Source organism: Oncorhynchus keta, chromosome 4 (assembly GCF_023373465.1).
Source record: "Oncorhynchus keta strain PuntledgeMale-10-30-2019 chromosome 4, Oket_V2, whole genome shotgun sequence".
In the NCBI taxonomy this organism is placed as follows: Eukaryota; Metazoa; Chordata; class Actinopteri; order Salmoniformes; family Salmonidae; genus Oncorhynchus; species Oncorhynchus keta.
In genome coordinates, this window is record NC_068424.1 from 38,345,011 (window position 1) to 38,372,261 (window position 27,251).

The following is a 27,251-nucleotide window of genomic DNA, read 5'->3' on the forward strand; positions in this document are numbered from 1 at the left end:
AGAGATCTCTTCACACGCCAATCCCTTCAGCAGGATCCATTTGACAACATCCAGTGAAATTGCAGAGCGCCAAATTCAAACGACAGGAATATAAATATTCAACATTCACGAAAATATAAGTGTAATACATCAAAACAAAGCTTAACTTCTTGTTAATCCAGCTGCTGTGTTAGATTTCAAAAAGGCTTTACGGCGAAAGCATACCATGCGATTATCTGAGGACAGCGCCAGGAACACAAAACCATACAAACATTTTCCAGCCAAGTAGAGGAGTAACAAAAGTCAGAAATAGCTATAAAATTAATCAATTACCTTTACATTTGATTACAATTACCTTTGATGATCTTCATATGATCTTCAAGATCAACCTCAAAAAAATGTAACTGCTCTTCCTCCTGTGGAAGGCCTTCTCACTCAGACCTATCCATCACAGCTGATAGCTACACAGTGTCACTCTCCCAGAGTGCAAAGAACCTTGGCGTGACCCTGGACAACACCCTGTCATTCTCTGCAAACATCAAAGCAGTGACCTACGGAACAGCAAGAGGAACTGCCCCTCCCTACCTTCAGGTTATGCTCAAACATCCCAACCCGAGCACTACATTCTGCCACCTCAGGTCTCTTGGCCCTCCAACCCCTATGGGAGGGCAGCAGCCGCTCAGCCCAGTCCAAGCTCTTCTCTGTCCTGGCACCCCGATGTTGGAACCAGCTTCCCCAAGAGGCTTGAACAGCAGAGTCCCTGCCCAACTTCCGAAAATATCTGAAACCATAAATCTTCAAACAGTATCTTAAATAATCCTCCTCCTCACCTTGACCCCTCCTTCTATCACTGACTCTACTGATAGCTACGTTATTGATGCTGTGATATGTGGTTGTCCTACCTAGCTATCTTAAGATGCATGCTGTATGTCGCTCTGTATAAGGATGTCTGCTAAATGACTAAAATGTCAATGTAAAATGGAAGGGAGCAGAGCCAGGGCTCAGTCCTTTTGCATGGGTTCTGGAGCATCCCCTCTGTGGTACTATTTTGTGTCTTGTCCACAAATGCTCCAAAGCCTTCAGGGAAGTAATGCAAAATACTGTTTAGCAGTAATGAATCCACAAATCTGGGCCAATCAGTACGACCGGGCAGGCAGCCAGGCAAGCAAGCAGGCAGGCACGCACACACGCACATACCCATTTTGAAGTCGCTGGTGGTGTTCCTCATCTCCTCCATCAGGTGTGTCCCCAGCCTCTTGACATTGGGTAGGTCATCCTCCATGAAGAAGCAGAGGTCCATGGAGGTACAGGTCTATGGGGTAGTCCCCCACGTGCTTGAATTTTAACTCAAAAGTCTGTACTAAGAGGTAACCACTCACCTTTGCTGACATATTGGGGGGGGATACCTAGTCAGTTGTACAGCTGTTTTCCTTCAACTGAAATATGTCTTCCGCATTTAACCCAACCCCTCTGAATCAGAGAGGTGTGGGGGACTGCCTTAATTGACATCCACATCTTCAGCGCCTGGGGAACAGTGCTTTGCTCAGGCGCAGAACGACAGATTTTTACCTCGAGGGATTCAATCCAGCAACCTTTCAGTTACTAGCCCAGTGCTCTAACCACTAGGCTACCTGCAGCCCCACAGTGCCAGTCAAAAGTTTGGAGACATTCAAGGGTTTTTCTTTATTTTAACTATTTTCTACCATCGTGGAATTATTCTAATCAAAAGGAGATACTTTTAGATTTCTTAGAAACAATCCAACTTTATTATTTAATTACTGCAGTAAGGAGCTTGTCAACGAGCCTCCTGTAGGTAATTCGTTGAGAGCCCCAGCAAGCGGATATGAGCCACAGCATGTTATAGCAAAGTCCATGACAAACAACAGATGTATGGAAAGGGTCACAAGGTTGCTAATAATTCACTGCAAACAGTATATGCTGTAAATGCTGTTCTCATTGTGTAGAGACCAGGGTCTGGCCCTGGAGCCATCTCCCCCTGGTACCCCAGTACAGAAACATTAATGCATGCTATGGAATGCAGTCTTGTTAGGCTTATCACCCAAAGACAACGTAAATCTTCTGTCAGTGTTAAATCTCCCAAAGGTCCACTTTCAGTCCACACAGACACAATAGAGTTATAAGAACACTCTATTCTGTTGCATAAAACAACCATTTGATGCAATTACAGTATTACATAATCTTGCAATTTTCTCCACCAAACTGCATTGTAGAATAATAGTGAAGATATCAAAACTATGAAATAACACATATGGAATCATGTAGTAACCAAGAAAGTGTTAAACAAATCCAAATATATTTTAGATTTTATATTGTTCAAAGTAGCCACCCTTTGCCTTGATGACAGCTTTGCATGCTATTGGCGTTATTTCCGTCTTCCAGAGATTTGAGACTGGGACTGAGGTTCACCTTCCAGAAGGACAATGACCCTAAGCTTACTGCTAAAGCAACACTCAAGTGGTTTAAGGGGAAACACTTAAATGTCTTGGAATGGCCTAGTCAAAGCCCAGACCTCAATCCAATTGAAAATATGTGGTATGACTTAAAGATTGCTGTACACCAGCGGAACCCATCCAACTTGAAGGAGCTGGAGCAGTTTTGCCTTGAAGAATGGGAAAAATTCCCAGCGGCTAGATGTGCCAAGCTTATAGAGACATACCCCAAGAGACTTGCAGCAAAAGGTGTCTCTACGAAGTATTGACTTTGGGGGAGTTATGCACGCTCAAGTTTCTAGTATTTTTGTCTTATTTCTTGTTTGTTTCACAATAAAAAATATGTTGCATCTTCAAAGATGCATCTTCAAAGTGCATGTTGTTTAAATCAATTGATACAAACCTCCCAAAAATCCATTTTAATTCCAGGATTTTAATTACTTTCTTAAGCCGCTGTATATATGTCACTCCCTTTGGTTTCTTCCCCAGTCGTCATGTTTCCTGTTTCTGTTCCTGTGTCATCTCTAAGCGTTGCTCGTGTTTCTTATGTTGTATTATATTTTGTTTATTTATCAAAACACTCACTCCCTGAACTGCTTCCTGACTCTCAGCGCACCTCGTTACAGAATGACGATTTAACAAAGACAAGCATCAGGGAGTGTTTTTTTTGTGTGTTGGGGGTGATGTCCGGTGTTGGAGTCGAAGCTACCTGGGAAGCCTCAGCCGGTTTGTAGGCTCCCATGCCTCAGCGGGTTCGATAGGCTCCCATGCCGAAGCTGGGTGAACATGTTCCCGTGACTCAGCCGAGGCAACCAGGGAGGTCTCAGCCGGCTCATCAGGTTCACTCCTCTGCCAGTTAGTCAGGTTTCTGTGCCTCTGCTGAGGCGAACTGTCCGCTCCGGGGCACTGTTACATATGATCTCTCTCCGGCGCTCTAAGTCATCATCCTCCCATGCCTCAACCTTAGCAGAGGTGACCGGTCTGCTCCTGATCCCTGGGATCTTCATCTTGGTCGGCGTCCTGCGACTGAAGCAGCGCGTCGGGCGGGGGTACTGTCACGTGTGCTCCCTCTCTGGCCTCTAGGTCACCAGGCTGCTCGTTAGGGCGCACCCCTGTCACCAGCGTTAGGCGCATAATGACACTCACCTGGACTCCATCACCTCCTTGATTACCTGCCCTATATATGTGTTGGTGGAATTTATATGAATGTCTACAATAATCCACTCTGAAGCCGTATAATCGTATGAGTATGAAATTGATTAGAATTATGTATGACCATAGTCTGTACAATATGTCTATAAACCGTGCCTCGTGATACATCAGAGAGAGTGTATTTTGTTACAAAATACAGCACTGAAGCAGAGAACATTAATTAAAAGAATCATTAAAAATAATTGGGGAATCATCCAAAGTGATATGCTACTACGCCAAGTTGTTCCTGAGCCACCAGTAATAAGATTTAAGAGATATCCTACCCTAAATGACAAATTAGTCCACAGTTAAACTTGGCTTGACCACAAACCCAAGGGCTCCTTTAAATGTAAACATTGCAACCATTGCAGTAATATTGCACAGAATAAGTATTTTGTTGACACAGCTTCCAAAATGGAGTATTACGTCAAGCATTTCATTAACTGTAAAACCACTCATGTCATCTATAGATTGGAATGTCCACAGTGCAAGGTGTTCTACATTGGACGGACAAAGAGACACCTTCAAGACAGCTTAGCGAACACAAGTACGCCATACGGGTAGGCAATGAAGACTACCCCATGGCAAGGCACTACAAGTCCCTACACCGTGGCAACCCTGCCTCCCTACAAGCTATGGGTATTGATCATATTCCGGCCTCTATTAGAAAAGGGGACCGTCTTAAACGGTTAAACCAAAGGGAAAGTTTGGGGATTTACAAACTACAGGCCACTAAATACCCTGGTTTAAATGAAAATATGGATTTCTCACCCTTCCTGTAAGGTTGTGATGGGTCCATTTGCTGTCATCCAGTGAACATTTAGCCTAATTTGTCCTTAGACTGTTGTTGTTCATGTTTTGCTGTGTTCTAGTGTACTATGCAATATATTGCTTTCTTATTCTTGACACTTCTCCCAGTCATATTTAAGGTTAGAACTACCTTTCAGTCTTCTGATACTTGGAGCTTGGAGTTGTATTTTGAAGATAACTTAGCTACAGTATTTCACCTTTTAATGTGTATAGTATTTTTTGTACTCCCTGACAAAGGCCATGCAGCCGAAACGCATCGGTTTAAAAAAAACGTTGTTTCTATTGAACATACCATACTAATAAAGGCATTTTAATTAATTATATGAAGAGTGCCTTGGTCCTCCTTTCTTTTTGATGTCTATAAACCTTATTTGAATAACAGACAGACTCTCTGAGCAAGATTCAGTGCCGACCTTGGCTGGCGCCACTGACAGTACTTCCCAGTCTCCCTATCTTGAGGGAGGAGGGGGAGTAAGTCTCACAGAATCCCCTAATATTTGTCGGCTGGGTAGCAGGACATTGTGTGCGTATGTTAGTGTGAATATGTGTGCGTATGTTTGTGTGAATGGGTGTGCGTGAAAAGACAATAGAACAATAGAACAATAGATCAGCGCTCTCTGTCACACCCTGACCATAGTTTGCTTTGTATGTTTCTATGTTTTGGTTGGTCAGGGTGTGATCTGAGTGGGCATTCTATGTTGTGTCTAGCTTGTCTGTTTCTGTGTTTGGCCTGATATGGTTCTCAATCAGAGGCAGGTGTTAGTCATTGTCTCTGATTGGGAACCATATTGTTTGGTGTTGGGTTTTGTGGGTGATTGTTTCCTGTCTTTGTGAAAATGTATCCCCATTCCCCAATCAAATACCTTCATCGATACCACAAATGAAAATAAGAAAAATGCAGATTTTTACTCCAATCTGGCAACCCTCATAAAATCTGACAAAAACAAGCATAGAAAACAGCATTGACATTACTACAAAATAAAAAATAAAACATGAGGCTCCTCGTACAAGTATTTCTGTGACAACTTGGTTGATTATCAATATTGGGTTGTTAACGTGTTTTTTTATATATAAATAAATGTGTGAGACAAAAAAAGGCAGTGTAGAACACCATTGCCCGAATGCATTGCTCCAATAACTTTCAAAATATTGTTCAGAAGTTTGCTCCCCCGAAATGTATAGTAGCACAAAAAAATGTGTGTATTTTCCTATGAATTAAGTCACACATTATATATATATTTTTTCCACACAAATGCGCACAAAAACGCAAGAAATCTGCTGAAATACTTTTTGCAAATATTTACATAAATTGAGTGTGAGATTGTGTTGGCATTGTATATTCCCATGGCCCCCATAGCCACAGGAGATAGGGGTGGTCAGGGTGCTGCAGCAATCACCCAAAATAGATAGTAGACAATATTAAAATATTTGCATGGAGAAAAGCACCAGCAATGTACAGCATTCTATTTAACATTTTGGGACAAAGTAGCACTCATATTTACAGAAATGACAACCCACATGTCACTGAATTCAGTGTCATCTAGTTTCATTTATCAAACAGTTACTTGAGTTATATTAAAAACAGGAAAATCTGGAGTGCCCTGCTGATTACAGACCCATAAGTTTAATAATTTGGGACAAAATAATAACAAGTCTCTTTAGAAATAGAATGGCAAAAGTCTTACCAGACTTGATACATATCAATGAAACAGGGTTTATTAAAAATAGACACTTACAAATACAAGAATATGTTTCAGTTTAATACGATATGCTAAAGAACTGGATATAGATCTTTCAATAATAACCGTTGATGCTGAAATTATGTCTTGAATGACCTTTTCTTGTCAGAAGGTGGGTGTAGCTGGTGCATGAAGTCAGGCGCAGGAGAGCAGAATGAGTGAGCAATGTACTTTCTCAAAATAAAGGCACAAGGTAACAATACACCTCACCAACAAAAAACGGTAATCAATTACGCACGGGTGAAAACGGTACCCGTCGAAAACCAGCCAATAACGTACCAAAAGAAACAATCACGCACAAAAACATGGGGGAAACAGAGGGTTAAATAAATGAACATGTAATTGGGGAATGAAACCAGGTGTGTAGAAAACAAAGACAAAACAAATGGAAAATGAAAGGTGGATCAGTGATGGCTAGAGACCGGTGACATCGACCGCCGAACGCCGCCCGAACAAGGAGAGGGATCGACTTCGGCGGAAGTCATGACTTTTCTATTTAAAACTTTAGAAGCTTTCAACTTTCCAGCTAAAATAATACATTTAGTAAAAATGCTATATAAATGTTATGATGTTAAAATGTTAAATGCTATATAAATGTTATAATATATTATTTAATGAAACTGCTTTAGAAAGTGGCACAGGACAGGAATGTCATCTCTCCCCCCTCCTGTTTGCACTGGCAATTGAACCGCCTGCGTAAAGAATTAGACAGGACCCAAATGTAACAGGTATCAGTATTGGTAAACATTCATATAAACTAAACTTATTTGCAGATACATTTTTATTTTTAACCTTTATTTAACTAGGCAAGTCAGTTAAGAACAAATTCTTATTTATAATGACAGCCTACCGGGGAACAATGGGTTAACTGCCTTGCTCAGGGGCAGAAAGACAGATTTTTACCTTGTCAGCTCAGGGATTCAATCCAGCAACCTTTCGGTTACTAACCCAATGCTCTAACAACTAGGCTACCTGCTGCCCCAAAATCTCCTGATATACCTGAACAATATTGAAAACTCACTGCCCCTCTTGCTAAAAATATTTTCAGAATACTGTAAAGTCTCAGGATATAAGGGCCTCCCGAGTGGCGCAGTGGTCTAAGGCACTGCATCGCAGTGCTAGCTGTGCCACTACGGACTCTGGGTTTGAGTCCAGGCTCTGTCGCAGCCGTCCGCGACCAGGAGACCGGGGAGGTGCACAATTGGCCTAGCGTCATCTGGGTTAGGGGAGGGTTTGGCCGACATTGTCCCATCGCACACTAGTGACTCTTGTGGTGGGCCGGGTGCATTGCATGCTGACACGGTAGCCAGGTGTACGGTGTTTCCTCCAACACATTGGTGCGGCTGGCTTCCGGGTTAAGTGGGCATTGTGTCAAGAAGCAGTGCGACTTGGTTGGGTTGTGTTACAGAGGACGCACGGCTCTTGACCTTCGCCTCTCCCTAGTCCGTACTGGAGTTGCAGCAATGAGAAGACTGTAACTACCAATTGAGGAGAAAAAGGGATAAAACAAATCTCAGGATATAAAATTTACTGGAAAAAAAAAAAATATTGGGCAACAGGAAAAATAAAAGTAATAACTCATGATCTACAGCAGTTGTTTAGGTGGACCACAAAAAAAGATCAAGTACTTAGGATGCTTAATAAGTGACAACAAACATGTAAAGATAACTTTACTCAACAATATGAAAGCAGATCTAATTAAATGGAACAATCTTCCCATAAATCTTACAGGTAAAATAAACCTCTTCAGAATAGCTTGGCTCCCAAAGTTTTTATATTCATTCTCGGTAATACCAATTACCACACTGAAGATATTCTTTAAAAAAGTACACCAGAGCAATCTTGAAATAATTATATTTGAGAACAGTCTAGGAGAGATGATTGTGGCTGAGACAGGTCAATGGGTTGTAATGGAGAGACTAAATCTCTGTGTCCCAAATGGTATGTAAGAAATAGAAATAGGGAGCCATTTGGGACACAGTTTAGTCTCTCCTTTACAAACCCATTGACCTGTCTCAGCCACAATCATCTCTCCTAGACTGTTCTCACTGTAAACCACAGGGCAGTGCTAAAGAGGGATCTCTTTGTTATCACATGACACAGAATTTTTACAGTAAATTTCTCATAAACATTTGTATAAACCCAGAAGGCTGCTGATGAAATTGCTGAGAATGTGATATTACTCACTATGTTCTACCCTCCCTCTGTGACACGATGCAAACATCTAGCAAGCACAGAACTCTGTGACATGCAAAGTTTTTACAGTCAAGGAGGTTTATTTCTAGATAATTCCATATGCTTCCTCTGACTCTCCCTCTCTCTCATCTGTGTCTGATGGGCAATATGGGCTGCAGCATTAGCCCATCCCAGAAGCAGATGAAAGCAGGACGGTTCTTTGCACAAAAAAAAAGCTGTGAAGGGAAAGGGAGAAAGGGGGTGGGGTAGGAATTAGCAAAACACTCCTTTACCTTGAGTGGGGAAGGAAAATGTTGCATCTCATTGCAACAATGTATTTCACATGGAATATTGTCACTGTGTCTGTCTGCCTGGTAAATGAATGTGTCTACACTACTGCTCCAGCAATACATTTCCACACTAAATTCATATTATCAGGTCAGATTAAATGTTCCATGTATATTGTCTGGCTGCAGGGAATTTACATCAAATGAGCCATACGTGTACACAATTCAATTTTAGTACAATACATTCACACATTTCAGTCTTACCATTGGCCTTCATCGATAATTAATGGAGTAGAAGTAGAATATAATATTAATCTGGTTCAGTAATGTTTTTACTAGGTCCACTGGAGTAAACTAACAGTGAGCTCATCGTCGCCACAGGTGATTGGTGCCACTCAAACTGTCCAATCACAAACCGTCTGTTTGACAATGCAAATGTTGGCTTGGTCAGCTGAGCTATAATCTTTTTGGACATATTTTTCGCAACAGCTATGATATGCCTTCAAGTTCTGATGTTGGACAGCAAAATATTGATCCAACACACAATTTACAATGACAACCGAGAGAAATGTGTAGCTATGTTCTAAATACTGCATAGTGTTTGGATTGCTGAGCTAAAGCTAGCAACTAATAATGCGGACGGTTTCCTATGGCTAACGTTAGCTGGGATATTCGACTCATGTCGACCAGAGTTGTCATCGTCCTCCCTGGTGGTTTCTCTGGTAAGTTCCTTTTCTAGTATGGGGTTTGTCTCAGACTATCTATACTAGAATAAATATTGTAATGTACATTTGACAAGTTTTTGAATGTAGCTAGCCAAAGAAAAGGAAGACATTGGCTAATGTTAGCAAGCTAACGACGTTTGCTACGACGCCCATGTCTTAAATCACAACTCTCGTTTTTAAAAACGCTGGTGTAAAAGTAACTTGGATATCAAATGGCCTTCCCCACAATCTAGCCTGCTATATACGCACATTTCTTATTCGTCTATACATTTGTAAAGTTATTTAACTTAGCTGTTAACATTAACTGTTCTCGTTCTTGAAAAAAACGAACGTTAGCTAACTAAGTTAGCCCCGCAACATCTGCCTGGACTGTGTGACCAAACATTCGCTAAGGTCAAGAATTGAAAAGCTGTTACTACATTTTATTTTATCGTGGGCGTAACGTTAACTCGACAATTTGGCTCGCTAACTTATCTAGCCAGTCAACTAGCTAACGGCGCTAGTTACCTACTTTTTTTATAACTGCAAATTATTCGACATTCGTAACTAAGTCAAGTGACCACCAAGCAAATCTCGCTAACGTACGATATTGTTGTACCATTTTGTGTCTCTGAACACTGCATTCTCTACCAGAAAGTTGGTTGGCCCTCTTTGAAGTCACGTAGGTTGATGGATACTTCTGTGTATATATAGTTTAGTAATGTATGTGGACACGCCTTCAAATTAGTACATTCGGATATTTCAGCCACACCGGTTGCTGACAGGTGTATAGAATTGTGCACACCGCCATGAATTCTCCATAGACAAACATTGGCAGTAGAATGGCCTTACTGAAGACCAAACATTGGTCATTCAGTGACTTCCAACGTGGCACCTTCATAGGATTCCTTCTTTCCAACAAGTCAGTTCCTAAAATATTCTGCCCTACTAGAGCTGCCCCCCCGTCGACTGTAAGTGCTGTTATTGTGAAGTAGAAACGTCTAGGAGCAACAATGGCTCAGCCACAAAGTGGTAGACCACACAAGCTCACAGAACAGGACTGCCGAGTGCTGTTGCGCGTAAAAGTAGTCTGTCCTCGGTTGCAACACTCGCTTCCGAGTACCAAGCTGTCTCTGAATGCAACGTCAGAACAAGAACTGTTCGTTGGGAGCATCATGAAATTGCTTTCCATATCCTATCCTAGCAAGACTAAGATCAACACGTTCTCTGGAGTGATGAATCACGCGTCACCATCTGGCAGTCCGACAGACTAATCTGGGTTTGGTGGATGCCAGGAGATCTCTACCACCCATACGTAGAATGTATGCACACATGACTGTAAGTCGCTTTGGATAAAAGCGTCAGCTAAATGGCATATATTATTATTATATTACATTCCCCAATGCATGCATAGTCCCAGCTGTAAAGTTTGGTGGATCATTTTTTTCTGGAGCTTTTTTTCATGGTTCGGACTTGGCCCCTTAGTTCCAGTGAAGGGAATTCTTAACTTTACAGTGTACAATGACATTCTAGATGATTCTGTGCTTCCAGCTTTGTGGCAACAGTTTGGGGAAGACCCTTTTCTGTTTCAGCATGAAAATGCCCCCCGTGCACAAGTGTGGTCCATTACAGAAATGGTTTGTTGAGATCGGTGTGGAAGAACTTGACTGTCCTGCACAGATCCTTGACCCCATCGAACACCTTTGGGATGAATTGGAATGCCTACTTTGAGTCAGGCCTAATCGCCGACACCCGTGCCCGACTTCACTAATACTCTTGTGGCTGAATGGAAGCAAGTTCCCGCAGTAATGTTCCAACATCGAGTGTGGGGGGGTTGTTATAGCAGCAAAGGGGGACTCTCTAGTAAATCAGCTTTTTGTTCCACAACTAAGGTCCAAGAAAACCATCTTAAATGTTCTTACATTTGATGTTTTAGTACCTTAAAGGCAATTCAGAAAGCTAATAGAGGATCTTATTACTGATGAATGTGTTTGTATTTTATGACAGTGTTTGTCTTTCTGCATGCATTTTATATTTTGTGTGTATCTTTTGTAATTGATGTCATTCAGGGCGCATCTGTAAGAGACCTTGGTATCAGTATGACTCACTGAACCTTTATTTTAAATAAAAAATAACTAGCTAGCTACTAGCTGAAACGTTTAATACTTTTGATTCTACTTATCTATCAAAAAAATTGTACTTTGTAAACAACAGGTGTAGACTAACAGCGAAATGCTTACTTACCGGTTCTTTTCCAACAATGCAGAGTTGTACAATGCAGAAATGTATACACTCACTACTGTAAGTCGCTCTGAATAAGAGCATCTGCTAAAGGACAAAAAAAAGTTAAAGATAAGAAATGTTTTAATAGTGACTGTGAATAACGACTAAAAATAACCACAAATATGGTTCGTTTTTCAGGGGGACTGATTATTTTCCACCCCACTTTAAATCAAATCAAATTTGATTTGTCACATACACATGGTTAGCAGATGTTAATGCGAGTGTAGCGAAATGCTTGTGCTTCTAGTTCCGACAATGCAGTGATAACCAACAAGTAATCTAACTAACAATTCCAAAACTACTGTCTTATACACAGTGTAAGGGGATAAAGAATATGTACATAAGGATATATGAATGAGTGATGGTACAGAGCAGCATACAGTAGATGGTATCGAGTACAGTATATACATATGAGATGAGTATGTAGACAAAGTAAACAAAGTGGCATAGTTAAAGTGGCTAGTGATACATGTATTACATAAGGATGCAGTCGATGTAGAGTACAGTATATACGTATGCATATGAGATGAATAATGTAGGGTAAGCAACATTATATAAGGTAGCATTGTTTAAAGTGGCTAGTGATATATTTACATCATTTCCCATCAATTCCCATTATTAAAGTGGCTGGAGTTGGGTCAGTGTCAATGACAGTGTGTTGGCAGCAGCCACTCAATGTTAGTGGTGGCTGTTTAACAGTCTGATGGCCTTGAGATAGAAGCTGTTTTTCAGTCTCTCGGTCCCAGCTTTGATGCACCTGTACTGACCTCGCCTTCTGGATGATAGCGGGGTGAACAGGCAGTGGTTCGGTGGTTGTTGTCCTTGATGATCTTTATGGCCTTCCTGTAACATCGGGTGGTGTAGGTGTCCTGGAGGGCAGGTAGTTTGCCCCCGGTGATGCGTTGTGCAGACCTCACTACCCTCTGGAGAGCCTTATGGTTGAGGGCGGAGCAGTTGCCGTACCAGGCGGTGATACAGCCCGCCAGGATGCTCTCGATTGTGCATCTGTAGAAGTTTGTGAGTGCTTTTGGTGACAAGCCGAATTTCTTCAGCCTCCTGAGGTTGAAGAGGCGCTGCTGCGCCTTCTTCACGACGCTGTCAGTGTGAGTGGACCAATTCAGTTTGTCTGTGATGTGTATGCCGAGGAACTTAAAACTTGCTACCCTCTCCACTACTGTTCCATCGATGTGGATAGGGGGGTGTTCCCTCTGCTGTTTCCTGAAGTCCACAATCATCTCCTTAGTTTTGTTGACGTTGAGTGTGAGGTTATTTTCCTGACACCACACTCCGAGGGCCCTCACCTCCTCCCTGTAGGCCGTCTCGTCGTTGTTGGTAATCAAGCCTACCACTGTTGTGTCGTCCGCAAACTTGATGATTGAGTTGGAGGCGTGTGTGGCCACGCAGTTGTGGGTGAACAGGGAGTACAGGAGAGGGCTCAGAACGCACCCTTGTGGGGCCCCCGTGTTGAGGATCAGCGGGGAGGAGATGTTGTTGCCTACCCTCACCACCTGGGGGCGGCCCGTCAGGAAGTCCAGTACCCAGTTGCACAGGGCGGGGTCGAGACCCAGGGTCTCGAGCTTGCTGACGAGCTTGGAGGGTACTATGGTGTTGAATGCCGAGCTGTAGTCGATGAACAGCATTCTCACAGGTATTCCTCTTGTCCAGGTGGGTTAGGGCAGTGTGCAGTGTGGTTGAGATTGCATCGTTTGTGGACCTATTTGGGCGGTAAGCAAATTGGAGTGGGTCTAGGGTGTCAGGTAGGGTGGAGGTGATATGGTCCTTGACTAGTCTCTCAAAGCACTTCATGATGACGGAAGTGAGTGCTACGGGGCGGTAGTCGTTTAGCTCAGTTACCTTAGCTTTCTTGGGAACAGGAACAATGGTGGCCCTCTTGAAGCATGTGGGAACAGCAGACTGGTATAGGGATTGATTGAATATGTCCGTAAACACACCGGCCAGCTGGTCTGCGCATGCTCTGAGGGCGCGGCTGGGGATGCCGTCTGGGCCTGCAGCCTTGCGAGGGTTAACACGTTTAAATGTCTTACTCACCTCGGCTGCAGTGAAGGAGAGACCGCATGTTTTCGTTGCAGGCCGTGTCAGTGGCACTGTATTGTCCTCAAAGCGGGCAAAAAAGTTATTTAGTCTGTCTGGGAGCAAGACATCCTGGTCCGTGACTGGGCTGGGTTTCTTCTTGTAGTCCGTGATTGACTGTCGACCCTGCCACATGCCTCTTGTGTCTGAGCCATTGAATTGAGATTCCACTTTGTCTCTGTACTGACGCTTAGCTTGTTTAATAGCCTTGCGGAGGGAATAGCTGCATTGTTTATATTCGGACATGTTACCAGACACCTTGCCCTGATTAAAAGCAGTGGTTCGCGCTTTTAGTTTCACGCGAATGCTGCCATCAATCCACGGTTTCTGGTTAGGGAATGTTTTTATCGTTGCTATGGGAACGACATCTTCGACGCACGTTCTAATGAACTCGCACACCGAATCAGCGTATTTATCTGACGCAATACGAAACATGTCCCAGTCCACGTGATGGAAGCAGTCTTGGAGTGTGGAGTCAGCTTGGTCTGACCAGCGTTGGACAGACCTCAGCGTGGGAGCCTCTTGTTTTAGTTTCTGCCTGTAGGCAGGGATCAGCAAAATGGAGTCGTGGTCAGCTTTTCCGAAAGGGGGGCGGGACAGGGCCTTATATGCGTCGCGGAAGTTAGAGTAACAATGATCCAAGGTTTTACCACCCCTGGTTGCGCAATCGATATGCTGATAAAATTTAGGGAGTCTTGTTTCCAGATTAGCTTTGTTAAAATCCCCAGCTACAATGAATGCAGCCTCCGGATAAATGGTTTCCAGTTTGCAAAGAGTTAAATAAAGTTCGTTCAGAGCCATCGATGTGTCTGCTTGGGGGGGGATATATACGGCTGTGATTATAATCGGAAGAGAATTCTCTTGGAAGATAATGCGGTCTACATTTGATTGTGAGGAATTCTAAATCAGGTGAACAGAAGGATTTGAGTTCCTGTATGTTTCCTTCATCACACCATGTCTCGTTAGTCATGAGGCATACGTCCCCGCCACTCTTCTTACCAGAAAGATGTTTGTTTCTGTCGGCGCGATGCGTGGAGACACCCGTTGGCTGCACCGCATCGGATAGCGTCTCTCCAGTGAGCCATGTTTCCGTGAAGCAGAGAACGTTGCAGTCTCTGATGTCCCTCTGGAATGCCACCCTTGCTTGGATTTCGTCAACCTTGTTGTCAAGAGACTGGACATTGGCAAGAAGAATGCTGGGGAGTGGTGCGCGGTGTGCCCTTTTTCGGAGTCTGACCAGAAGACCGCCTCGTTTCCCTCTTTTTCGGAGTCGTTTTTTTGGGTCGTTGCATGCGATCCATTCCGTTGTCCTGTTTGTAAGGCAGAACACAGGATCCGCGTCGCGGAAAACATATTCTTGGTCGTACTGATGGTGAGTTGACGCTGATCTTATATTCAGTAGTTCTTCTCGACTGTATGTAATGAAACCTAAGATGACCTGGGGTACTAATGTAAGAAATAACACGTAAAAAAAAAAAAACTGCATAGTTTCCTAGGAACGCGAAGCGAGGCGGCCATCTCTGTCGGCGCCGGAAGAAGTAGCTGAGATGGGTAGAAAAGTTCTCTCTACATGCCAATATGTATAAATCTATTACAATGTATTGCATTGGAGGTTATGGAGGGGTTGGAGATAGGGATATGTATGACACAGTCCCCTTCAAACTACACATATTTGGTTGGTAGAGACCCCACTGAGTATTTCCCACCCAATTTTAGCTACAAGCCAATATGTATTCTATGTACAGTCTATAGTGTAATGCATTGGGGGCTATGGTGGTGGAGTGAAAAGCCAGCAGCAGGCTGTGCAACAGTACCCTTCAAAAACAAACAATATTTGTTGAGTAGAGACTAGTGTTGTCACGATGCCAACATTTGACTTATGATACCAGGTGAAGTATCGCGATACCACGTGGGGAAATTCAGTGGTCTCGTGTCCTGTTCGCCTTGTTCCCGTTTTCTAAACGTAATGCTCATGTGCTACACATCTGGCACTGATATTCATACTTCTACTCAATACAACACATTAACTTCATACTGTTAACTGTGTAATATATTGAACAAAAATTTAAATGCAACATGTAACGTGTTAGTCCCATGTTTTATGAACTGAAATAAAAGTTACCAGAAATTTTCCATATGCACAAAAAGCTTATTTCTCTCAAATTTTGTACAGAAATGAGTTTATATCCCTGTTAGTGAGCATTTCTACTTTGCCAAGATAATCCATCCACCTGAAAGGTGTTGCATATAAATACGCTGATTAAACAGCATGATCGTTACACAGGTGCACCCTGTGTTGGGGACAAAACAAGGCCACTCTAAAATGTGCAGTTTTGTCACACAACACACTGCCACAGATGTTTTGAGGGAGTGTGCTATTGATGTGCTGACTGCAGGCATGTCCACCAGAGCTGTTGCCAGAGAAGTTATTGTTAATTTCTCCACCACAAGCTGCCTCCAATGTCATTTGAGAGAATTTGGCAGTATGTTCAACCGGCATCACATCTGCAGACCATGTGTAGCCACGCAAGCTCAGGACCTCCACATCCGGCTTCTTCACCTGCGGGATCGTCTGAGACCAGTCATCTGGACAGCTGATGGAACTGAGGAGTATTTCTGTCTGCAATAAAGCCTTTTGTTGGGGAAACTAATTCTGAATGGCTGGGCCTGTCTCCCCAGTGGGTGCGTCCCTGCCCAGTTATGTGAAATCCATAGGTTAGTGCCTAATTAATTTATTTCAATTGACTAAAATCCTTATGTGAACTGAAATTGTTGCGTTTTATTCTAGTTCAGTATGGAATACTACATAGAATGGCTACTTTGCTAATATTTGCCGAGGCCTACCTATGATTTGTTTGGAGGAAGGAATATATGTGATGATCTGCATGTCATTGTGGCAGTAGGGGGAAAACACTGCATGAAACCTACTCTAAAGTTAACACACACTCCCTAAATCACACACGCTGTCTCCCTTTCTCTCAAACACACACATACATACCGAGATCCGGCGCCGACAGAGATGGCCGCCTCGCTATGCACTCTTATTTTTTTTACGTATTATTTCTTACACTGTTACCCCAGGAAATCTTAATTCTTATTACATACAGCCGGGTGGAACTATAAGAGCAACGTCAACTACCGTAATTTCCGGACTATAAGCCGCTACTTTATTCCCAAACTTTGAACCTCGCTGTTTATACAATGACGCGGCTAATTTATGGATTTTTCCCGCTTTCACAAGATTCATGCCGCCAAAAAGCTGAGCACCGTCACATAATGTGACGTAAATCGAGTGCGCTCAAACTTCCCATCATTCTGATTACGGTAGTAATTTTGTCACCCTCATCATGGCAAAGACACGGAGAAATGTATATGATGCAGCTTTCAAGTTGAAGGTGACAAATCTGGCTGTTGGAAAAGGAAATAGAGCTGCTGCATGGGAGCTTGGCCTTAATGAGTCGATGATAAGACGTTGGAAAGCAGCGTGAGGAACTGACTCAGTGCAAAAAGACAAACCTTTCAGAGGGAAGAAAAGCAGATGGCCCAAAGTATTTGCAGCCACTCGACATCAGTGTAAATCGTGCATTTAATAAGGTGGCGCTCCTTGTTCAGTGAGAGGCTTGGATGACAAGTGGGGAGAAATCCTTCACTAAAACGGGCCGCAGGCGAAGAGCATCTTATGGGCAAGTCTGCCAGTGGGTCCTGACAGCGTGGCGCATTGTCAAAAAATCCACTATCATCAACGGGTTTCGAAAGGCTGGACTGCTGCGTGTTGAAGGGGCAGCATGAGCTCAGCGGGGTATTTGCCTCCGGATGAAAGTGATGAGAGCGACAATGAAAACGATCCAACATCGAATGAAGCAATTCTGAGGCTATTCAACTCCGACACCGAAGGAGATGACTTCAGTGGTTTAGTGCACAGGAGGAGGAAGATAGTGACCAATGACTTTCTTGGTAGGCTGCTGTTTTAATTTTTGTTACAAGCCGTGTTTCGTTTAAAGGCTGTGTAAAGTTCATTTGTTTCAATGTACCGGTAGGCACCTGCGGCTTATTTATGTACAAAATACATATTTTTTAATAATTCAGTGGATGCGGTTTATATTCAGGTGCGCTTAATAGTCCAGCAATTACGGTAACCAACATTGCGACCAGGAATACGACTTTCCCAAAGCGGATCCTCTGTTTGGTCCACCACCCAGGACAATGGATCGGATCCCAGCAGGCGTCCCAAAACAACGGCGCCGCAGAAGGGGTAGACGGAGCGGTCTTCTGGTCAGGCTCTGTAGACGGGCACATCGCCCACCGCTCCCGAGTATACTACTAACCGATGTCCAGTCTCTTGACAACAAGGTAGATGAAATCCAAGCAAGGTTTGCCTTCCAGAGAGACATCAGAGATAGTAACATTCTCTGTTTCATGGAAACATGGCTTACTCGGGATACGTTAAGAGTCGGTACAGCCAACTGGTTTCTTCACGCACTGCGCCAACAGAAACAAACATCTCTCTGGTAAGAAGAATGCCTTATGATTAATGAGTGTGGTGTGATCATAACAACATACAGGAACTCAAGTCCTTTTGTTCACCTGACCTAGAATTTCTTACAATCAAATGCTGACCGCATTATCGACCAAGAGAATTCTCTTCGATTTATAATCGGTTGTGTACACCCCAGCAGACACCTCAATGGCCCTGAAAGAACTTCATTGTGCTCTATGTAAACACCATCCTGAGGCTGGGGATTTTAAATTTTGGATCATTGTTACTCTAACTTCCGCGATGCATGCAAAGCCCTCCCTCGCCCTTCTTTCAGCAAATCTGACCACGACTCCATTTTGTTGCTCCCAGCCTATTGACAGAAACGCCCATGCTCAGGTCTGGTCGGACCAGCGTTGAATAATCTGATTATGTTCCGGATAGCGTCGAACAACAACATTGATGTACTGTGAGGAGAACAAGTATTTGATACACTGCCGATTTTGCAGGTTTTCCTACTTACAAAGCATGTAGAGGTCTGTAATTTTTATCATGGGAACACTTCAACTGTGAGAGACGGAATCTAAAACAAAAATCCAGAAAATCATATTTGTATGATTTTTAAGTAATTAATTTGCATTTTATTGCATGACATAAGTATTTAATACAGCAGAAAAGCAGAACTTAATATTTTGGTACAGAAACCTTTGTTTGCAATTACAGAGATCATACGTTTCCTGTAGGTATTGCACACACTGCTGCAGGGATTTTGGCCCACTCCTCCATACAGACCGTCTCCAGATCCTTCAGGTTTCGAGGCTGTCGCTGGGCAATACGGACTTTCAGCTCCCTCCAAAGATTTTCCATTGGGTTCAGGTCTGGAGACTGGCTAGGCCACTCCAGCTCCTTGAGATGCTTCTTGCGGAGCCACTCCTTAGTTGCCCTGGCTGTGTGTTTTGGGTCGTTGTCATGCTGGAAGACCCAGCCATGACCCATCTTCAATGCTCTTACTGAGTGAAGGAGATTGTTGGACAAGATCTCGTGATACATGGCCCCATCCATCCTTCCCTCAATACGGTGCAGTCGTCCTGTCCCCTTTGCAGAAAAGCATCCTCAAAGAATGATGTTTCCACCTCCATGCTTCACGGTTGGGATGGTGTTCTTGGGGTTGTACTCATCCTTCTTCCTCCAAACACGGCGAGTGGAGTTTAGACCAAAAAGCTCTATTTTTGTCTCATCAGACCACATGACCTTCTCCCATTCCTCCTCTGGATCATCCAGATGGTCATTGGCAGAATTCAGATGGGCCTGAACATGCGCTGGCTTGAGCAGGGGGACCTTGCGTGCACTGCAGGATTTTAATCCATGATGACGTAGTGTGTTACTAATGGTTTTCTTTGAGACTGTGGTCCCAGCTCTCTTGAGGTCATTGACCAGGTCCTGCCGTGTAGTTCTGGGTTGATCCCTCACCTTCCTCATGATCATTGATGCCCCACGAGGTGAGACCGTCATCTTGAACTTCTTCCATTTTTTTTAAATAATTGCGCCAACAGTTGTTGCCTTCTCACCAAGCTGCTTGCCTATTGTCCTGTAGCCCATCCCAGCCATGCACAGGTCTACAATTTTATCCCTGATGTTCTTACACAGCTCTCTGGTCGTGGCCATTGTGGAGAGGTTGGAATCTGTTTGAGTGTGTGGACAGGTGTCTTTTATACAGGTAACGAGTTCAAACAGGTGCAGTTAATACAGGTAATGAGTGGAGAACGAGGGCTTCTTAAAGAAAACTAACAGATCTGTGAGAGCCGGAATTCTTACTGGTTGGTATGTAATCAAATACTTATGTCATGCAATAAAATGCAAATTAACTACTTAAAAATCATACAATGTGATTTTCTGGATTTTTGTTTTAGATTCCGTCTCTCACAGTTGAAGTGTACCTACGATAAAAAATTACAGACGGTAGGAAACACTGCCGATTTTGCAGGTTATCAAATACTTGTTCTCCCCACTGTATAAGCTAGAGGTCGACCGATTTTATAATTTTTCAACGCCGATACCGATTATTGGAGGACCAAAAAAGCCTATACCAATTAATTGGCAATTTAAAAAAATGAAATGTTTTTATTTGTAATAATGACAATTACAACAATACTGAATGAACACTTATTTTAAGTTAATATAATACATCAATAAAAATCTATTTCGCCTCAAATAAATAATGAAACCTGTTCAATTTTATTTAAATAATGCAAAAACAAAGTGTTGGAGAAGAATGTAAAAGTGCAATTGTGCCATGTAAGAAGGCTAACGTTTCAGTTCCTTGCTCAGAACATGAGAACATATGAAAGCTGGTGGTTCCTTTTAACACGAGTCTTCAATATTCCCAGGTAAGAAGTTTTAGGTTGTAGTTAATATAGTATTTATAGAACTATTTCTCTCTATACCATTTGTATTTCATATACCTTCTGACAATTGGATGTTCTTATAGGCACTTTAGTATTGCCAGTGTAACAGTATAGCTTCCGTCCCTCTCGCCTCTACCTGGACTCGAACCAGGAACACATTGACAACATCCACCCTCGAAGCATCGTTACCCATCGCTCCACAAAATCACAGCCCTTGCAGAACAACCACTCCAAGTCTCAGAGTGAGTGCTGTTTGAAATGCTATTAGCGCGCACCCCGCTAACGAGCTAGTCATTTCACATCGGTTACACCAGCCTAATCTCGGGAGTTGATAGGCTTTAAGTCATAAACAGCGCAATGCTTGAAGCACAGCGAAGAGCTGCTGGCAAAACGCACAAAAGTGCTGTTTGAATTAATGCTTACGAGCCTCCTGCTCCCTACCATCGCTCAGTCAGATTGCTCTATCAAATATCAAATCATAGACTTAATTATAACATAACACACATAAATACGAGCCTTTGGTCATTAATATGGTCGAATCCGGAAACTATCATTTCAAAAACAAAATGTTTATTCTTTCAATGAAATACGGAACAGTTTTGTATTTTATCTAACGGGTGGCATCTATAAGTCTAAATATTGCTGTTACACTGTACAAATTAGTTTGCAACGAGCCAGGTGGCCCAAACTGTTGCATATACCCTGACTCTGCGTGCCATGAACGCAAGAGAAGTGACCATTTCACCTGGTTAATATTGCCTGTTAACCTGGATTTCTTTTAGCTAAATATGCAGGTTTAAAAAGGTATACACTGCTCAAAAAAATAAAGGGAACACTTAAACAACACAATGTAACTCCAAGTCAATCACACTTCTGTGAAATCAAACTGTCCACTTGGGAAGCAACACTGATTGACAATAAATTTCACATGCTGTTGTGCAAATGGATTAGACAACAGGTGGAAATTATAGGCAATTAGCAAGACACCCCCAATAAAGGAGCGGTTCTGCAGGTGGTGACTACATACCACTTCTCGGGTCCTATGCTTCCTGGCTGATGTTTGTCACTTTTGAATGCTGGCGGTGCTTTCACTCTAGTGGTAGCATGAGACTGAGTCTACAACCCACACAAATGGCTCAGGTAGTGCAGCTCATCCAGGATGGAACATTTAATGCGAGCTGTGGCAAGAAGGTTTGCTGTGTCTGTCCGCGTAGTGTCCAGAGCATGGAGGCGCTACCAGGAGACAGGCCAGTACATCAGGAGATGTGGAGGAGGCCGTAGGAGGGCAACAACCCAGCAGCAGGACCGCTACCTCCGCCTTTGTGCAAGGAGTAGCAGGAGGAGCACTGACAGAGCCCTGCAAAATGACCTCCAGCAGGCCACAAATGTGCATGTGTCTGCTCAAACGGTCAGAAACAGCCATTAGGTATCGAGATGAGATCATCAGACCCCTTGTGAGACCATATGCTGGTGCGGTTGGCCCTGGGTTCCTCCTAATGCAAGACAATGCTAGACCTCATGTGGCTGGAGTGTGTCAGCAGTTCCTGCAAGAGGAAGGCATTGATGCTATGGACTGGCCTGCCCGTTCCCCAGACCTGAATCCAATTGAGCATGTCTGGGACCCCATGTCTCGCTCCATCCACCAACAGACTGCACCACAGACTGTCCAGGAGTTGGCGGATGCTTTAGTCCAGGTCTGGGAGGAGATCCCTCAGGAGACCATCCGCCACCTCATCAGGAGCATGCCCAGGCGTTGTAGGGAGGTCATACAGGCACATGGAGGCGACACACACGACTGAGCCTCATTTTGACTTGTTTTAAGGACATTACATCAAAGTTGGATCAGCCTGTAGTGTTGTTTTCCACTTTAATTTTGAGTGTCACTCCAAATCCAGACCTCCATGGGTTGATAAATGTGATTTCCATTGATAATTTTTGTGTGATTTTGTTGTCAGCACATTCAACTATGTAAAGAAAAAAGTATTTAAGAATATTTCATTCATTCAGATCTAGGATGTGTTATTTTAGTGTTCCCTTTATTTTTTTGAGCAGTGTACTTCTGTGTATTGATTTTAAGAAAGGCATTGATGTTTAGGGTTAGGTTCAGTCATGCAACGATTGTGCTTCTTTCGCAAATGCACTTTTATTAAATCATCCCCCGTTTTTCTCAGGTTTTTGCCTGCCATAGGAGTTCTGTTATACTCACAGACATCATTCAAACAGTTTTAGAAACTTCAGTGTTTTCTATCCAAATCTACTAATAGTATGCATGTATTAGCAACTGACCCTGAGTAGCAGGCAGTTTACTCTGGGCACCTTATTCATCCAAGATACTCAATACTGCCCCCCAGTCCCAAAGAAGTTAAACAGCCATCACTAACATTTAGTGGCTTCTGCCAACATACTAACTCAAATCTCTAGCCACTTTAATAATTACAAATTGGATGTAATGTATCACTGGCCACTTTAAACAATGCCACTTTATATAATGTTTATATACCCTACATTACTCATCTCATATGTGTATATACTGTACTCTATACTGTCTACTGCATCCTGTCTATGCCGTTCGACCATCGCTCATACATATATTTATATGTACATATTCTTGTTCATTCCTTTACACTTGTGTGTATAAGGTAGTTGTTGTGAAATTTGTTAGATTACTTGTTAGATATTACTGCATGTTCAGAACTAGAAGCACAAGAATTTCGCTACACTCACATTAACGTCTGCTAACCGTGCGTATGTGACCAATAACATTTTATTTTGACACCACTCTCTCACACACACACACACACACACACACACACACACACACACACACACACACACACACACACACACACTGCTCCCAACTAAAATGTTTGGCACCAGAAATATATTTTTAAATATAATTTAGGCCTATATGAATCCTACCTTTTTTTTAAAAAATCATTCATGAGTGGCAGACACTTTTCCTTTTAATTCCTGTGCAATAAAAAAAGAATACCTAATGTGACATGGTTTGTGAAATTCTATCAAATGCGTGCAACATCCTGCAGGAAGAAAATAGGTAGCTCTGGTTATGATTCATTTATTTATTTTGAGCTAGAGACCAGCCGTTTGCTATGCTGTAATGCTGCAAGCATGTCTGTCGCAAAGTTGTTTTTCTTCTCTGGCACTGCTGCTTGACAGTGAACTTGCAAAGCATATACTCAGACTGGCTTGTGCTCTTGGTTATACCAGGGATTCAATTATATACAATGTATCACTTTAGCTCATGCTGCTCTAATGTAACACCAGAAGACTGATCAGGGTCTCTCTCCATCCTCGCTCTCCATCACCGCTAAATTCTATATATTTAAAAACTGATGGTGGAATAGATGCGGACGGAGAGGAGCAGGTGAGTGAGGGCTGGTAGGGGATGCAGCTGGCTGTTCTCAGCTGCCACACATGATATGTGCGTGAAAGTGAAGTGGACATTATTGGAGCGGTGCATACGAGACTAGTTGCTGTTCCTTCAACAATTAAACAGAACCTATAAACTGACTATGAACATTTTATAACAGGCGCCAGCGGGTTCTTTAGATAGGTAGGGACAAGTTATTTTATATAAAGTTTTGGTACCGTGATATAACCGTGGGACTGGTATACTGTGCAACACTAGTAGAGACCCTACTGAGTATTTTCCACACCTCTTTAGCTGAGACGGGTAGACCAGTTCTCACTACAAGCCAATATATCCCATGTAAAGTCTATTAGCTTATTGCATTGAGGCTATGGAGGGGGTGGCGAACAAAGTGCTGCTGGATATGTACGACACAGTCCCCCTCCAAAACTACACATTTGGTTAGTAAAAACTGCTGAGTATTTCCCACCCCACTTTAGCTGAGACGAGTAATAAAAATAAAAAAAGTGTTTCTTTTTTTCCCCCTCTACAACCCAATGTGTATTGCATTTGCAGTAGGGTTGGGCAATATGGTTTAAAAATCAAACTGTTTTTTTAAAAGGTTTTATTTTTACGTAGAACTTAAAGGTCAAATACACAGCAATAGTCGACTGAATTGAGGGCTTGTGAAGTTATACCTAGGCTAAATATAGGCCTTCCACAACCAGAAGAACCCCTAATAATACAATTATTTGAACTTGCTTTTAAGTTTGAAAATGTAATTTTTTTTGTTCCAAATTTAACTAGAGCCATGCATAATGCACATTCACTAATGATGACTAATTTATTGTAGCAGGCATTAGGCTATTGAAAATTAATATAGATCTCATCAACAACCTCTCAAGCCCACATGCTGGTGATTAGCCAGCTAGTCTTTATATTTCAAGTTTAGCCAACTTGGATCTATTTGCTAGCTAGCAAGGTTGAACAGTTATTGTCATGAACACATCCTGTCTCCAACTGTTTGGAAAGCATGTTAGCCTTTCCACTTTGTTCAGATGTTGAAATCAAGTGGCCTGCCTTATAAGAATGTGAACGAGTTGCCAATTTCTTAAATTGTTTTATGCTTATTGCACTTTCATAAAGCACACTAGACAGCTAGTAAAACTTTCTTTGGCTAAAATGCGGCTAGCTGTAAACGGAGCATTCATTTTCAGCAATTCATGTAAATTGATACTATCATTTTAGTTGTCTGCACTGCGTGTAATTTGAGTAGGTGAAACCTAAAAAGTGTATTGTTTAAAACAATGAACTTCTCTTTCTGTCAAATAATCTCTCAATGCGTTTGTGTCCATATTAGAGGTTATTTTGGACCAAGCCTCAAATGGAAATAGTGAGTTGAAACTGCTTGCCAGAGAGAAAGATGTGGTCTAAACTCTGTTGGAGTGAGAGACATTCTTTGTGTATAAACCGAAGAGGTGAAGCGAGAGGTTTCCCTTGCTAAAATATGTTCAAAATAAGGGCAATGTGTTTCCATGGGCTTATTTTGGAATAATCTTGTCGCTTTGGGACAACTTAAATTGTAAGTGCGGAGACGTACATCTCGAGTAGTGCAGCGGTCTGAGGCACTACATCTCAGTGATAGAGGCGTCACTACAGACCCTGGTTCGATTCCAGGCTGTATCACAACCGGCCGTGATTGGGTGGCGCACAATTGGCCTTGCATCGTCAGGGTTTGGCCGGGGTAGGCAGTCATTGTAAATAAGATTTTGTTCTTAAATTACTAAATAAAGGTTAGATAAAAATAAAAAAAATCTTGTCATTATATAAACATCTCTGGTGTGAATGGGGATGGTACACACAGCATGAAGGAGCAAATGAGACGAGACCAAAAATACAACATGAGAACAAGCAGACACAAACTCTCATAAAAAGGGAAAATAACACAACCTTGATTCTTGCGATACAGGCTTTTGAAATATCACACACAAATATAAATTCAAATTAATTTGAACAATTGCCCAGCCCTACATTGCAGTGGGTGGAGTAAGGAGTCACCAGTACTCTGTATTAAACCCGTTGCCCAGCACGAGACAAATTTGAAGTAAGACTATTGAGTAATTCCAGTAACTTATTTTATTAAGTGTATTTCTTCAAATACAGCCTACACTATCTGTAGTATAATTTGATGAATTTCATTTATCAATAGATTTTTTTCAAAGGTGGTTGCAATATTGGGGAAAACTATTTGTTTTTGATATTCCCAACGTTTAGCATGTCTTTGCAGGGGGACTCTTAAATCTGTTATCGTGCTCCCAGCATAATATCATACTGCTAAGTGAAATGGTAATGGTTGACTGGCTAGTAGCCACACATGCTGATGCTTTTGCTGGCTACATTTAAATCAAATGTTATTGGTCACATACTCATATTTGGCAGATATTATTGTGGGTGTAACAAAATGCTTGTGACTTGAATCTAGCTAGTGACAATACATCATACATAATCAACTCCAAACATGGGTATATCCCTGGGACAACTCTTACCCTACGAGGTTGGAAAACTGCTGGTTTTCTGTTCTACCTAATTAATTGCACCGACCTGGTGTCCCAGATCCAAACCAGTCCCTAATAATGGGGGGGAGAAGCAGTGGAACTTTCTTTAAGAACCAGATTTTGAATTTGAGGGTATAGGTTTAATGTCCTTTGGACAACATGTACACAATGACATCAGTTTAATTTCAGTCTCTGCTTTCCAGGCCACTATCCCATTCCCAAATGGATGATTAGCATGGAGTACGTTCTTAGCGTGTGGACTACACACCCCCACTCTACAGGCAGGAGACCACACCCTCCTATCAGGTGAGATTAAGCTATATGCATTCATACAGTGCCTTTGGAAAGTATTCAAACCCCTTCCCTTTTCCCACATTTTGTTATGTTACAGCTGGGGATGCTGTAGTTAAAAAATGATGTCAAAGCTACCGTGCATACCTATATAACGTAGGTACATGATGTAATGACGCCACATAAAATTTTGCGCTACAAGTGCCACACAGCATTCCTAACCTAGCCCACATTGTCTGCTGTGTGGATCGAGCAGTCAACAAGTCGAGCAGTCATTCAAAAGAGTAAGAACATTCAAAAGGCAACTCAAAAGGCTAAATTCATTAACGTCAAGATAATGTAATTCATTGCCCTTGACAATCAACCGTTCTCTCGTGGGTGATGTTGGCTTTTGCCCACTGGTCGAGCTCCGGTACACCTGCATTGCTTGCTGTTTGGGGTTTTAGG

General features: G+C 42.5%; 1 protein-coding gene across 1 annotated transcript in view; it reads left to right on the forward strand.

Annotated features, from left to right (window-relative positions):
• Positions 1 to 9,055: 9,055 nt before the first annotated feature.
• LOC118374570 (enhancer of polycomb homolog 1-like) overlaps positions 9,056 to 27,251 on the forward strand; it is a 76,717-nt gene continuing 58,521 nt past the window's right edge. Inside the window, exons 1-2 of the mRNA XM_052506704.1 lie at positions 9,056 to 9,353; positions 26,717 to 26,819. The gene's annotated coding sequence lies outside the window, so the exon portion shown is untranslated. The remainder of the gene's footprint in view (positions 9,354 to 26,716; positions 26,820 to 27,251) is intronic.